This window comes from Aedes aegypti, chromosome 2 (genome assembly GCF_002204515.2).
Source record: "Aedes aegypti strain LVP_AGWG chromosome 2, AaegL5.0 Primary Assembly, whole genome shotgun sequence".
NCBI lineage: Eukaryota > Metazoa > Arthropoda > Insecta > Diptera > Culicidae > Aedes > Aedes aegypti.
Genome location: NC_035108.1, coordinates 55949097 through 55962964, shown reverse-complemented (window position 1 = coordinate 55962964; position 13868 = coordinate 55949097). Strand labels below are relative to the sequence as shown.

At 38.9% G+C, this 13868-nt stretch overlaps 1 protein-coding gene across 4 annotated transcripts in view; it reads left to right on the top strand.

The window, feature by feature from the left end:
• The first annotated feature begins 6678 nt into the window (after positions 1 to 6678).
• Positions 6679 to 13868, top strand: part of LOC5566291 (rab GTPase-activating protein 1-like) — a 51592-nt gene continuing 44402 nt past the window's right edge. For 2 of the 4 annotated variants that reach the window (XM_021840882.1, XM_021840878.1), the window contains exon 1: positions 6679 to 6930. The gene's annotated coding sequence lies outside the window, so the exon portion shown is untranslated. Of the gene's footprint in view, positions 6931 to 7049; positions 7074 to 13868 lie in introns of those variants that run through there. The other 2 variants (XM_021840879.1, XM_021840880.1) reach the window with 2 other exon arrangements.

Below are 13868 nucleotides of genomic sequence, written 5' to 3'. Positions count from 1 at the left end.
CCGACATTTGAGTTAAACCAAGGGATGCGACAAAAACCGAAAAAAAAGTTTTTTGAACTTATACCAACGAAAATCATTTAAAAATTGAGTAAATATGTGTTTGTTGCATAAATTTAACCATTTGGTACTAAAATTGGGACAGGGCTTTAGGACCCTATTGCGATCAAAATCATAGTCGCGAAAAGGGCCCATTCACAAATTTCATAACGCTTTAGGGGGTGGGTGGGTGTCTTTGAGGTGTTACAGCTCATACAAAATTTGTAGAATATCCATACAAAAAGTGTTACGAGGGGGTGGGTGGGTGTCAAAAATGACCATTTTTTGCGTTATGAAATTTATGAATAAACCCAAACATGTACGCCCAATGCTAAAAAACACTTTAGTTGGTGGCTGGGAGGGAGGCACAGATACTACACACGAAATATAGAACAACGTTTGTTTGAACTGCAAGATAATTCCAGCTTGCCAACAACAATCAAGGCAGGCTTGGGGAAAATCGCTTGTTTTCTTTTGTCGTGTACTTTCGATCTTTTCTGACAAACATGGAAAAGGGGCCACGGTTTTCTATGCACTAAACATTCATTTTCATTGGAAAAAGTAAAACGATGCGTTTTTCAATGCTTTATATTTAATCAGATTGAAAGGTGCTCACGTGACATTACTTGCATTATGTGCATGAATTAATTTTCATTCGATTTTTGTCACTTTTGATGAAATGCTAAAATGTGTTTTAATCAGTTACGCGCTTTTTCCATGTTAGTCCAATGTTTGAGATCTGGGCTCACAGTGACAGTTCGTGACAGCGGAATCCCGGCTCACTATGACGTACAGAAATTTTGTATTGGTTTCTCCCTCCCAGGTTGGTGGCGGTAGTGTGTAAACGTCAAACACGAACAAAAACGACGCGAGCGCTGCTTGACGAGTGATGATTGACCACCTACCAGATATTCTAATCGATCGTTAAAAAGTTGGTCGATGGACATCGATGCGAGTGTGACGTCTGTTTGTCTGTGGTATCAGTGATATTTTTTCAAGTCAATATAAACTATTAAGACTGAGTTTTACATTTTGACACACAAGCTGAAAAGTATTTAATCATTGTTGCCAAAACGAATGACGGGCTACTTAGCCTTAATTACGCTCGATAGTATGCGTGCCCTAGCGTAGATGTACACTGATAAAAAAATGTATGGTAATGCAGACCACTGCATTTTGTCAATATTACTATGCCAATTAGTAGTAAGAATAACAAGAAGTACACTCAGGATTCATTATATGTTTTAGTTCATATTACTATGGACCAATGGCAATACACATAGAACCGTGAACAATATGTTTGAAATAACAAGAGTGCAAAATTATTTCCAGAAGTTTTCGTCCTGAGCAGTAAGTGCGCAGTCGGTTTTATAAAATTCGACGCTGAAATTGTATAGTTTGCTGTTTACTATGAAGCAGGCTCGAAACAACTTATGAGATACAAGCCTAGGTTAGTCTATCATATATATATTTTTTTTTGGGAAAACCCAACATTTTTGTTTTATTGCTAGGGAAAGGGAAATGGAGCATGGTTTCACCACAGATAACAGATGTTGAAGTCCGATTGTAAAACTGTGTAAGACAATCAGGTCCTAAAATTTTTAATGAAATCTTGTTTTTATTTAAAAACACGAAAGAGCATGTTACTTCAACTACTTAAGCAATTTTTCCCGCTCAAATAATGGCTATATCATGTTTAAATTTTAATTGGGTCCTAAAGCCCTGTCCCAATTTTAGTGCCAAACGCTTAAGTTTAGGCCAAAAACACATGTTTACTCAATTTCCTAATGTTTTCCGTCAATTTAAGCCCAAAAACATGTTTATTAGATTTTGTCACATCCTTTGGCTTAAACTCAAATTTTGGGTGTATTTTGTTTTCCGTGTCCCTTACGAAATGTCAGATAGGAACAACCCCAGTGGTCGAACTAAAACCCCTGTGGTGTTTTTGTCGACTAAGCGAACGTCAAACATGATCAAAAGTGTCAAGGTTCATTTATGGACCAAATTTTTAAATTAAAGTTAAAACATGATATAGCCATTATTTGAGCCGGAAAAATTGTCAAAGTTGTTACAGTAACATGCTCTTTCGTGTTCTTACATAAAAACAAGATTTCATTAAAAATTTTAGGACCCAATTTAGAAAATTGGTCCATAAATGAACCTTGACACTTAAGATCATGTTTGACGTTCGCTTAGTCGACAAAAACACCACAGGGGTTTTAGTTTTAACACTGGGATTGTTCCTATCTGACATTTCGGAAGGGACACGTTAAACAAAATACACACAAAATTTGAGTTTAAGCCAAAAGTTTGACAAAATCTAAAAAAATATTTTTTGGACTTAAACCAACGGAAAACATTAGAAAATTGAGTAAACATGTGTTTTTGGCCTAAACTTAAGCATTTGGCACTAACATTGGGACAGGGCTTTAGGGCCCTATTTGAATATTACGGTTATTAAGAAAATTTCCCGGTTTGCGGTAGCCGCAGAGTTCTACCGCAGCTGTCAAAGTTCTACCGCAGGCTTCGAAATCATTCCATCATTGAAGCAAACAGTTCAATCATAGTATGCTTGAAAGAGAAAACGCTATGAAAAATAGCAACAAACAACGATCATCAAGACGGTATCCAAGGTATCATTGAAGCCTACTGATGATTCACCAGTGCAAATCAGTAATGTGACAGCTGCGGTAGCTTTTCGTTGCACCGTAAAACGGAAAGTTTTCCCTAAAATTGCAATATTTACACAGGTATTCAGAAAAAAAAGTTGTTCTAGCATAAACATCTGTTATCTGTGCAGATGTTTATGCTAGAACAAAAAAAATCTGAAAACCTGTGTAAATATTCAAATTGAAGCTCCTTGCAATCACTAGCGCCGCCACACAGCGAATTGCGTCAATCAGTGGTGAATATCAGTATCTTGAAATATTTCATATTCACCACTGACAGTGCATAGAGAATCAGATAATTCTCTCAAAGTAACCAGATATTCACTAGCATCTATGTTAAATATGCATTTCAAACAAAGAAGAATGAAAACCGAAAATTTGTGAAATACATACAATCTTCAATAAATCAGGCATGAAAAACGATCTGACAACATTTTGGTTTTGAGCTTGTTTGAAATGTTAGTTAATAATGCTGACTAGAGCAGTATTACTTACTTACTTATTTGGCTTTACATCAATTATCTTGATAAAGCCTCGCCAACAATATTTCGCCAATTCCCTCGGTTCATGGCCGCTTCTCTCCATCCTCGACTGTGACCCACGCTCTCCAGGTCCTGGTGTACCTGGTCAATCCACCTAGCTCGCTGCGCCCCACGCCTTCTTGTTCCGACCGGATTCGTGGCGAACACCATCTTTACAGGGTTGTTGTCCGGCATTCTTGCAACATGCCCTGCCCAGCGTATCCTTCCAGCTTTAGCTACCTTCACGATACTGGGTTCGCCGTAGAGTTGAGCGAGCTCGTGGTTCATCCTTCGCCGCCACACGCCGTTCTCCTGCACGCCGCCGAAGATCGTCCTTAGCACTCGGCGTTCGAAAACCCCAAGAGCTTGCAAGTCCTCCTCGAGCATAGTCCACGCCTCATGCCCATAGAGGACTACCGGTCTTATGAGCGTTTTGTACATCGTGCATTTGGTGCGGGGGTGAATCTTTCTTGACCGCAGTTTCTTCTGGAGCCCATAGTAGGCACGACTTCCGCTGATGATGCACCTTCGTATTTCCCGACTAACATTGTTGTCAGCCGTCAACAAGGATCCGAGGTAGACGAACTCGTCCACCACCTCGAAGGTATCCCCGTCTATTGTAACACTGCTTCCTAGGCGGGCCCTGTCGCGCTTAGTTCCGCCAACCAGCATGTACTTTGTTTTCGACGCATTCACCATTAGCCCGACTCTTGTTGCTTCGCGTTTCAGGCGGTTGAACAAATCTGCCACCGTTTCAAATTTTCTCCCAATAATATCCATGTCGTCCGCGAAGCAAACAAATTGCCCGGATCTCGTGAAAATCGTGCCTCGACTGTTAAGTCCGGCTCTCCGCATGACACCTTTAAGCGCAATATTGAACAACAGGCACGAAAGTCCGTCGCCCTGTCGTAGTCCCCGCCGAGACTCGAACGAACTGGAGTGTTCGCCCGAGATCTTCACGCAGTTTTGCACACCGTCCATCGTTGCTCTGATCAATCTTGTGAGCTTCCCGGGAAAGCTGTTCTCGTCCATGATTTTCCATAGCTCTATGCGGTCGATACTATCGTATGCCGCCTTGAAATCGATGAACAAATGGTGCGTAGGGACCTGGTACTCACGGCATTTCTGGAGGATTTGCCGCACGGAAAAGATCTGGTCCGTTGTCGAGCGGCCGTCGATGAAACCTGCTTGATAACTTCCCACGAACTCGTTTGCTATAGGTGATAAACGACGGAAGAGAATCTGGGATAGCACTTTATAGGCGGCGTTTAGGATGGTGATTGCACGATAATTTTCACACTCCAGTTTGTCGCCCTTTTTGTAGATAGGGCATATAACGCCTTGCTTCCACTCCTCCGGTAGCTGTTCCGTTTCCCAGATTCTGACTATCAGGCGATGCAGACAAGCGGCCAACCTGTCCGGGCCCATCTTGATGAGTTCGGCTCCGATACCATCCTTGCCAGCGGCTTTGTTGTTCTTGAGCTGTTGAATGGCATCCTTAACTTCCCCCATCGTGGGAGCTGGTTGATTTCCGCTGTCCGCTGTGCTGACGTAGCCATCGCCTTCGCTGTCCTGACCTTCTGTGCCTGTGTTCTCTGCGCGATTCAGGTGTTCATCGTAGTGCTGCTTCCACCTTTCGATCACCTCGCGTCCGTCCGTCAAGATGCTCCCATCCTTATCCCGGCACATCTCAGCTCGCGGCACGAAGCCTTTGCGGGATGTGTTGAGCTTCTGATAGAACTTCCGCGTTTCTTGAGAACGGTACAGCAACTCCATCTCTTGGCATTCCACCTCTTCCAGGTGGCGCTTTTTGTGCCGGAATAGGCGGGTTTGCTGTTTCCGCTTCAGTCTGTATCGTTCCACGTTTTGCCGCGTACCATGCTGCAGCATTGCAGCCCGCGCTGCATTCTTCTCCTCTAAAACCTCCTGGCACTCCTCGTCGAACCAATCGTTTCTTGAGCTCCGTTCCACATATCCGACAACGCTTTCGGCAGCGTCGTTAATGGCTGCTTTGACTGTCCTCCAGCAGTCCTCAAGAGGGGCCCTATCGAGTTCGCCCTCATCCGGCAACGCTGCCTCAAGATGCTGCGCGTACGCATTGGCGACATCCGGTTGTTTCAGCCGCTCGAGATTGTACCGGGGCGGGCGTCGGTACCGTACATTGTTGATGACGGATAGTTTTGGGCGCAGTTTCACCATCACCAGGTAGTGGTCGGAGTCAATGTTGGCGCCACGATAGGTTCTGACGTCGGTTATGTCGGAGAAGTGCCGTCCATCGATCAAAACGTGGTCGATTTGCGATTGTGTCTGCTGAGGTGATCTCCAGGTGTACTCCTCCTCCTGGCCAACCTGAACGTTCAAATCTCCTATGATGATCTTGACGTCGTGGCTTGGGCAGCGGTCGTACTCGCGTTCGAGCTGCGCGTAAAATGCGTCCTTGTCATCATCATGCTTCCGGACTAGAGCAGTATACAATATCTATTATGGTTAAATAAAATTTACGTATGGTAGCTCAAACAAAAAACTATTCTAATATTAGAAGACCGTATTTGCTGTGGTTACTGTTATCAGTACTAATGTTCTACTTTATGAATTTGAACGTAAGGTTAGCGTTAGCATACCATTAATGGGTAACAATATTGGATATGTTCATAATATGTTAGTGAATATTTCAAGTACGGTAATTTCCTATGCGGGGTGTCCTTAGAATGTTAGAGCTCATACAAAATTTGTAGAATATTCATACAAAACGCGTTACAAGGGGGTGGGTGTCAAAAATGCTCATTTTCAGATGCTAAAGATGTTACAGTTTTACCCTTGTTTTGGTCGCCGTTACTATGCCTTTTTTATTAGTGTACACAAAAACTATCACTCCTGGGAGATAAAAGAGGATCTTCTTACCTTCGTAGCGTTGTTAATTAAAGTGTAAATTCATAATTTTGATCAGCAACAACAAGCCACACATTTCTCGCATACTCTGAGATAACGCCCTAAAAGCCATTGGTAGCCACGTGTGTAGCTCGTTGTTTCTGAACAAATGAAAGAATAAGCATCCAAACCAACATCACGGGCAGATAGATAATGATCCGTTCTTCCCCATAGCGCTGTGAAATAACATGAAAATCCATTCAAATGCTCAGAAACAATGAGCTACACACATGGTTACCAATGGCTTTTAGGGCGAGATCAGAAGTTATGCGAGATTTGTTTGCTTTTAGGGCAAGATCATAAATTAAACGAGGATTTTTAATAAATTGTTTTTCAGCCCTTATTCTAGCACACGCTTGACCCGTGGTCCCGTTTTGGCGGTTTTGGCACATGTTTCGCATAAAAACCAAAAAAACAGTTTAGCGTGCAGCTAAGGATGTGTGCGTGATCCACCACAAAAGTTGTAAATAAAAAGTTACTGTCAAAAATGCACCACTCACACAAACGCGCACATCTCTCTCTCTATCCTTCGGACGGATGACAAAACATTGATTGCGTTCGCAGAAGAAAATAAAATCTCCCGTTTATCATTTGTTTTTCGCAAAAAAAAGGTGCAAAAGTTTAGCCCATGGCAGCCAATTTACATTGAAAAGTACGTTTTCGGTTCGGAGATTGTGTCGGTTGTGGATTGCCATCGATTAATGGTCGTTCTGCGGTCGTATTTCCCAAGTGAAAATCGTCCTGTGTGCGAAGAAAATTTTCATCTCTGTTCAATGGTAATGGATTTCGATGCTGGGTGGGGGGTGGTGGAACAGAACCAACCCGAACGAAACGGGATCGATACTGTTTTGTGTGTTGTTTTCGTTCTGGGACCGCAGACCAAAAAAGTGATCCATGGGTAGACGGATTGTTATCGGCAGTAAGCGGGAATAGTATAATGTGATTTCCTAGTTGACCTCCAGTGACTAGTGGAGATTTTGATTGATTGACGAAGTTCATTCCGACAATCTTGAGCTCATTCCCAATCGATTGATTGGGCTTTTCAATTATCTTTATGTAATGCATATTAGGGACATATACGTAGAAAGTAGATAAATTTGGTTTGATGATTGTAGACAAAGAAATGCTTTCTTCTAAAAGAAATCGTGACAACGAGAAATGAGATGATAAAAGACGTGTAAGCTATTTTAATCAGCCTTCCAGGGTATCCAAATCAATGCTCTACATATATGTATACTTCGACTATGTAGATGTTGTGAAGCATAGTTCAGTTTTACGTCGATTGAAGGTCGATAAAGATTAATCCGATTGTGTTCACATTAGGGTGTCCGAGCAAAAAAATCAATGTTTGTAAAGTCAAGAAAAATAACTACTAGGGTAGGTGTACCAGTTATGGACATAGTTGTTCCCTATTTCGCCATACGTGATTTATTTCATGTCTTCAAATTTTGAAAAAAAAATTGTGTTGTATTAGTTAGATTTAAGATGTATCTTGATGTTGAAACATTCAAAAAGATTTAAAATGTGAAGGTTATCAAAATTTTCACATATGGCCAAATAGGGAACCACTATGACCATAACTGGTACACTTTCCCTACCTGAAACCCCTGGAATTATAAGGAAATTTTATTGAACGATAACAATCAGTGTAATTTATATGAGACAGTAATTCATGGTAGAATATCGCGATAATTCCAAATATTTTTCCTCGATTTTATCTACAGAAATGCTTCAAGTAATTCGTTTTACATCTTTACTTCAAAATCTTCAAAGAATTTCTGCCAGTAAATTCCTCATGTATATGAGTTATGCTAAAAATTCTATCACTAGTTTGTTTACCAGAGTTCATGTATTTGATTTTTGTTTTGTTTTTTTTCGACTGAAATCAGAAATAAAACATAGTATACCCCTTCTAGCACTAAACCGAATAGCGACTTCCGTTTTTTTACTAGCGCTGCCTTTCCTGTACGTTAAACCTAATGTCGGAAGTAGTGTGCTGTATAGACTATCAGATGATCTATACAGCGCACTACTTCCGCCATTACAGGTCCGTCCCACTCAGGCTCAGATTTGGTACCACTTCTAGTACTGCATTCAGTCCCTCGGTAGTGCATAAGCAGGCAATGGACATGCCCTATATCAACTGCAGCGATTTGCAGTAGACAGGATGTCCCGGGCTCGATCTATCTGACAAGCCAATCGAGCCCCCTGTCACCATAGAAGATAGTGTCTCCATCATGTCGACAGCCTGTGCATAAGGTACCCAAGTTTGACAGATCGCAGTACACTTTTCACGGCATTCTAGATTACCTTATGAGCCATAAAATTTTGGGCAACTGCAAGGAACATGGAGGTTTTTAATTTGTCTTTGGCCATTAGGTTTAACGTACAGGGAAGGCAGTGCAAGTAAAAAAGCTAAAGGCGCTAGTCGGTTTAGTGAATAGAAATATTAGTAGTAGAACGCTAATGGCGTTGTTGTCACAAACTGATTTCAATTATTATTACCTTAAATTAGGGGTTTTCATTGTTTGTTCAATACCATGTCGTTGTTTTGGTTTTTAAAAGTAATCTGACACTTTGAGGCCCGGTATCCAAACTGTCAGTTCGTGGCAAACTAGATGTTGGTAACACGAACAGCAGCGACATTAGCATTCTTAGGTTAATGCTTCTACTGTTTAGTGCTATAAGGGATATAACCTGCGGGGGTGTGAACTGGATATCAACAAGCAGCCAGGCTGCTGTTAAGTTTAAATTTTAATCAAAATGATCCGAGTATGCCTAGAAGTGTGCGATCATAACCTAAGAATGCTAATGTCGCTGCTGTTCGTGTTACCAACATCTAATTTGCCACGAACTGACAGCGTGAGTATCGGGCATCAAAGTGTCAAATTAATTATAAAAACCAAAACTATGACATGGTTTTGAACAAACAATGAAAACCCATAATTTAAGGTAATAATAATTAAAATCAGTTTTGTGACAACAGCGCTTCTAGCATTCTATTACTGATATTTCTATTTTTCTTTGTCACGCTAAAAAATGTTATACATTTTATGTAGCGAAAAAACTGACAAAATTTTGCGAAGCTTTTGTAAAATATACTTTAAACTGACATACAGCCAAAAACTATCTGATTCAGCCGATATTTTCGAATTATTGCATGCATCAAACTGTACAAGCTTTAGTATTTTAAGCGTGCTCATTGAAAATGGTTTTCTGCGAAACAAGCAAACAAACAACGGTTAGCACAGGTGGAAAATATTGTGTTCAAATTGAATGACCAAAATATTCGAGACCGCACCCCACAGATAGTAGCTTTATATTGAGCTAATGTTCGTCTCGTAAATAAAATGATAAATGAAATCTCAAATACGCTATCTTTTTGATCATTTATGACAATCATGTTTTATCTCGGACAGATAACTGTTACGAAAGATTTGAATTTACTGCAGTTCTCTACACTCTGAGAAGTAATCATGTTCAAGTCATTACCAAAAACATATAGCTTTTTTCCATAATGCTTTTCATATAGCTCTTATTTAGAAATTGTATAGATAGCGTTCATTATGAAAATCACATACCTTTTAAGCATAAAGACGATGGATATGGAATCCAATGGAAGTTGGTGTTATAGACAGAATCATATACATTTCATCCAAAATAAATATAGATAATAATTGGTTCTTTAATAAATCTGAAATAATGTTTAAATGGCATTTACTACATGATTATTTGAAAAAAAAATCTCAAAAATAAAAGTACGCTAGAGTAGTACATTTTAAAATTATTTATTTAACATAACGTATTAGAATCCACGTAAATGATTTCTTTTTTGACATGCTTTAAGAGGGACCAAGTACTTCCCCAGTCTTCAAATCTTTCATCATCCGGGTATTCAAATCCACTACCTCACCATCTCATAGTTACTACTGGAACCTGCAGCAAAGTAATTTTTGTTGTAGGATGGTCGGTACAAAAATCTGAAACAATGGAACTATGTTAACAAAATTTAAGCACAAAACTAACTGCCGAATAAAACATCTCACCTAGATATCGTCAAACATAACTTTAGAAAGTTCTCAGTTGTATAGAATCAGCAGCGAATTTCTTCAGCGAGCAAGGTAAATTCTCGCAAATAATGGTTTCACATTCTGAAATATGTAAATAAAACTATATAATTATTGAAAAGCTTATATGTACCAACTTACCGTTACAAATTTGCAAAAGCTCGTCGTTAAACCAAAATCTGCTACCAAATTGTATGCAGTGGCCGCCATCGTAGTACTAAATATAAACAGATTTTTTTCACAATATAAAATCATATAACATGTATCTGATTTTTCAATTACCGAATGGGTAAACGATATCCAATAAGTTATATGTGAAATTCAAACGGCTTCCATATGGTTATTATTTAAACCTCGTTGGACCTTCATATAGTCTTTATTGGGTGTTAATAAAACCTATCAAATATGAATTCTGATGCGTGTATATGATTTTCCAGATAAATATAATCGGATTAATTGGCTCAGTGTACATTCTAAATTCGCCTAATATGTAGATTGGCTAATATACATATAGAACGTATTTTCATTTCCAGCCATTTTTATGACTAATACTTGTAGTTTTCAACTCACTTTTTTGATCATTTTGGTCACTGAAGTCACTATTATTTTGCTGGCTGACTGCTACCAGTCCTGATCTCCCAAATCTTTCAAATAAACAAATCTATCCTAACGTGATAAAATCTTCGGAGTAATATCTGTATCTTTAGGCAAATACTTTATATTTTTTTATGAAATTCATTGAGAAAATCATTTAAAAATGCATAAAGTAATACGAGCAGTATTGTTTGTCGTAATGTCACGAGAAATAAAAAAAATGAAATACCCTCAGAGGAATCTCAGGTCTGTTTTAATGAGGTTTTCCTTATATAACTATAACTTCCTGTTCCTGTTCCTGTTCTGCTTCCTGTTAAGCACATAACATAAGTGGAACTCGAGCTCAAAAAGTGGAACCCATGCATGCTGGCATAAGGATATCGAAATGTCAAAAGAGTTATACAACCAATACATCAATCGACATTGTATTGCAATGAACCAGATATAACATTTTTCCAGAGTGGCAACGAAGAATTTTGATAGGATGGATTGGATATTGATAGGATATAATATTTTATAAAACATCACATTCTGTGTTTATCAAACATGAGTATTGGAGAGTATGTCAGGAAACATTTACAAAAAAAAATAATGTGTCATCTTCAGACCTTCCATCTCAACTTTGTCGAACGTCCTTCGATCCTTATGTATGCAATCTTTGCAACAACTGGTCTAAGCTCGAATCACATGGTTTTTGTTTATCATTGGCAATGACAGTTCGATGGCTTCTATACTAGATATACCACTTGCCAGCAGCTTGAAATGGGTACAGCTTTTCAACTCGCTTTCCCTCTAAGTTCCACATCTTTTGTCTCTTTTTTCAGAGAAAAGGTCTCTAAAGTTCTTATTTTCAGGAAATTAAGTCGTTACTAGCGCTACAATTTAGAAATTTTGAACATTTTAGAATAAAACGCAAACAATTGATCATATACCAAAAAACACAAAATTTAAATTTTATACAGACCGGACTCGATTATAGAAGTATTCGGTTAACCGGGGTCTCGATTATCAGTGGTTCTATTATACGGACAAAACTGAATTAATTATCCGGGGATTATTTGTGTTTACTTAGATGGGAATACACCTATTAAAATATGCAGGAACAGTACCAAGATTCAAAATAGTTGGACATACATTAAATAACTTGGCATTTAATTTGGTATTATTATTATACAATTTAGAAAACAGCAGTAAACGCCAAAAATGAATACATTGTACCCCCGCTAATTTGAACGGCACCTCATGCAAACCATCGGAATTCATTTTTAATTTGTACATCTAGTCACCGTAGAAACGTGTTTCTGGTTACCTCTTTCACTGTTTTGTTTTGATTCTGCGTTCCGTTCCACAGCGTTCCATTTTACTTTACTCCATTCCATGAGCTAGATGACGTTTGAACCATTCTTAATCTGAACGATGTGCATATTAGCGGGGTACAAATTAAAAAGTGTTCAGATTAAATGTGGTCAAACCAACGGGGGTACCCGGTAGTGTATGATATAGCGACCCAATTTCATTTTCGTACGAAGCACTGTTTTCATATCAAGTTGGTATAAAACTATTAAATGGTGCATGGACTTCGATAAACTTTATCAATAACTAAGGTCATAGGTGTCATCTATTGTTTGGCAATGACAAACTGTATTAATTTGCTTGAATCTTTGGAATAATGGAAAAGTATTGGGTTTGTGTCTATGATTGACCCAATTCCATATTCGTACACCTTACAAAATAGAAATATACAACATAGAATATTATGATATACAGAAATATATAGATGATTGCTTAACTTCTTCGTTGTGTTGTTCAGATGTAGGAGAGTACATTTGGAAAATGTATAAGCGGACATATTTGAAACTTAAGTAAATTTAAGAAAAAATACCACTTTTCCCATGTTTTTGTTAAATTATTCGGTAAGTTGAACAATAACTTACACTTTTTTCAACATCACTTCCTTAAGAGACCCCGACGCTCGTTAAGTTTCCCAACTCGATTACCGCAAAGCACATGGAATCATCATTTCGCAGTCTAAACTTCCTTCGGATGTATGAGATGTACATTTGACCTTATAAACCTTATAATAGTATAGTTTTAGAAAGTTCATGTGTTCTACAGATTTGTTATAAATAGGCATACCGTTCATTCTTAGGTTAAGCACCGTGACCTTTCGAACATTGATTTTTCTGGGACACCCTAGTTCACGTGTGTGCGCGCTATTTTTAAACCGCAGATTCACGATTGCCCTAGTGGACAATATACCTATTCACTAGTAAGAGCAGAGTGACCTCATTCCTCCAAGGATGTTTGTTCTCGCCCAAAACCTGTCCGTGTTTGCTTTCTTTCGAGCACTCACCTGGCGGATTGAACAGGCAGGCAATCCGCCGAGTATCGTATCAGTCAATGAAGGGTAATGTTTGTGTGCTTTTCCGCGGCAATAAAATCAATATAAAATCGTCATCAAATAGATGTGGACGTGCAGTGCAATATCGGTGACTAAAGAACGGTGATCAAATGCACCAGCAACATCAGATATTACAGTGCTCATATGTTTATTCTAACAACACCTCTAACTTAACACAACATTGATATGTCTGAATGATATGACCAATAAATTTCTACTGTGCCTGGGTTCGATTTGCGGGCGGTCCAAGTTTTCGGGTCTAGTAGGAGGTCTGTTGTTAGGTACATGGACATGAATCATGTTGCGAAATTCTAGAGGGCCTAGAGTCTTTTACACGATTATTCCAAAGGTTCTTCAGCAATTTCTTCTCGTATTTCTAGAGGAAAAGCATCAATAATTCTTCTAGTGATATCTACAGAGATTTCCTCTCAAATACTTTCAGGTTCCTCCTCTGAAATTCCTCTAAACATTCCTTCACCGATTCTCCATTTTCCCAAAATTTTTCAATAAATTCTCAAAGGACTTTTCCCAGTTTTTTTAAATAGAAATTCAGTAATTTCCACAGATAATATTCCGAAAATTTTCTCAGAGCATCACAAGATTCCTCCAAAGATTTTCCCACTGGCTCTTCCGCCATTTTTGTTTTAGATTT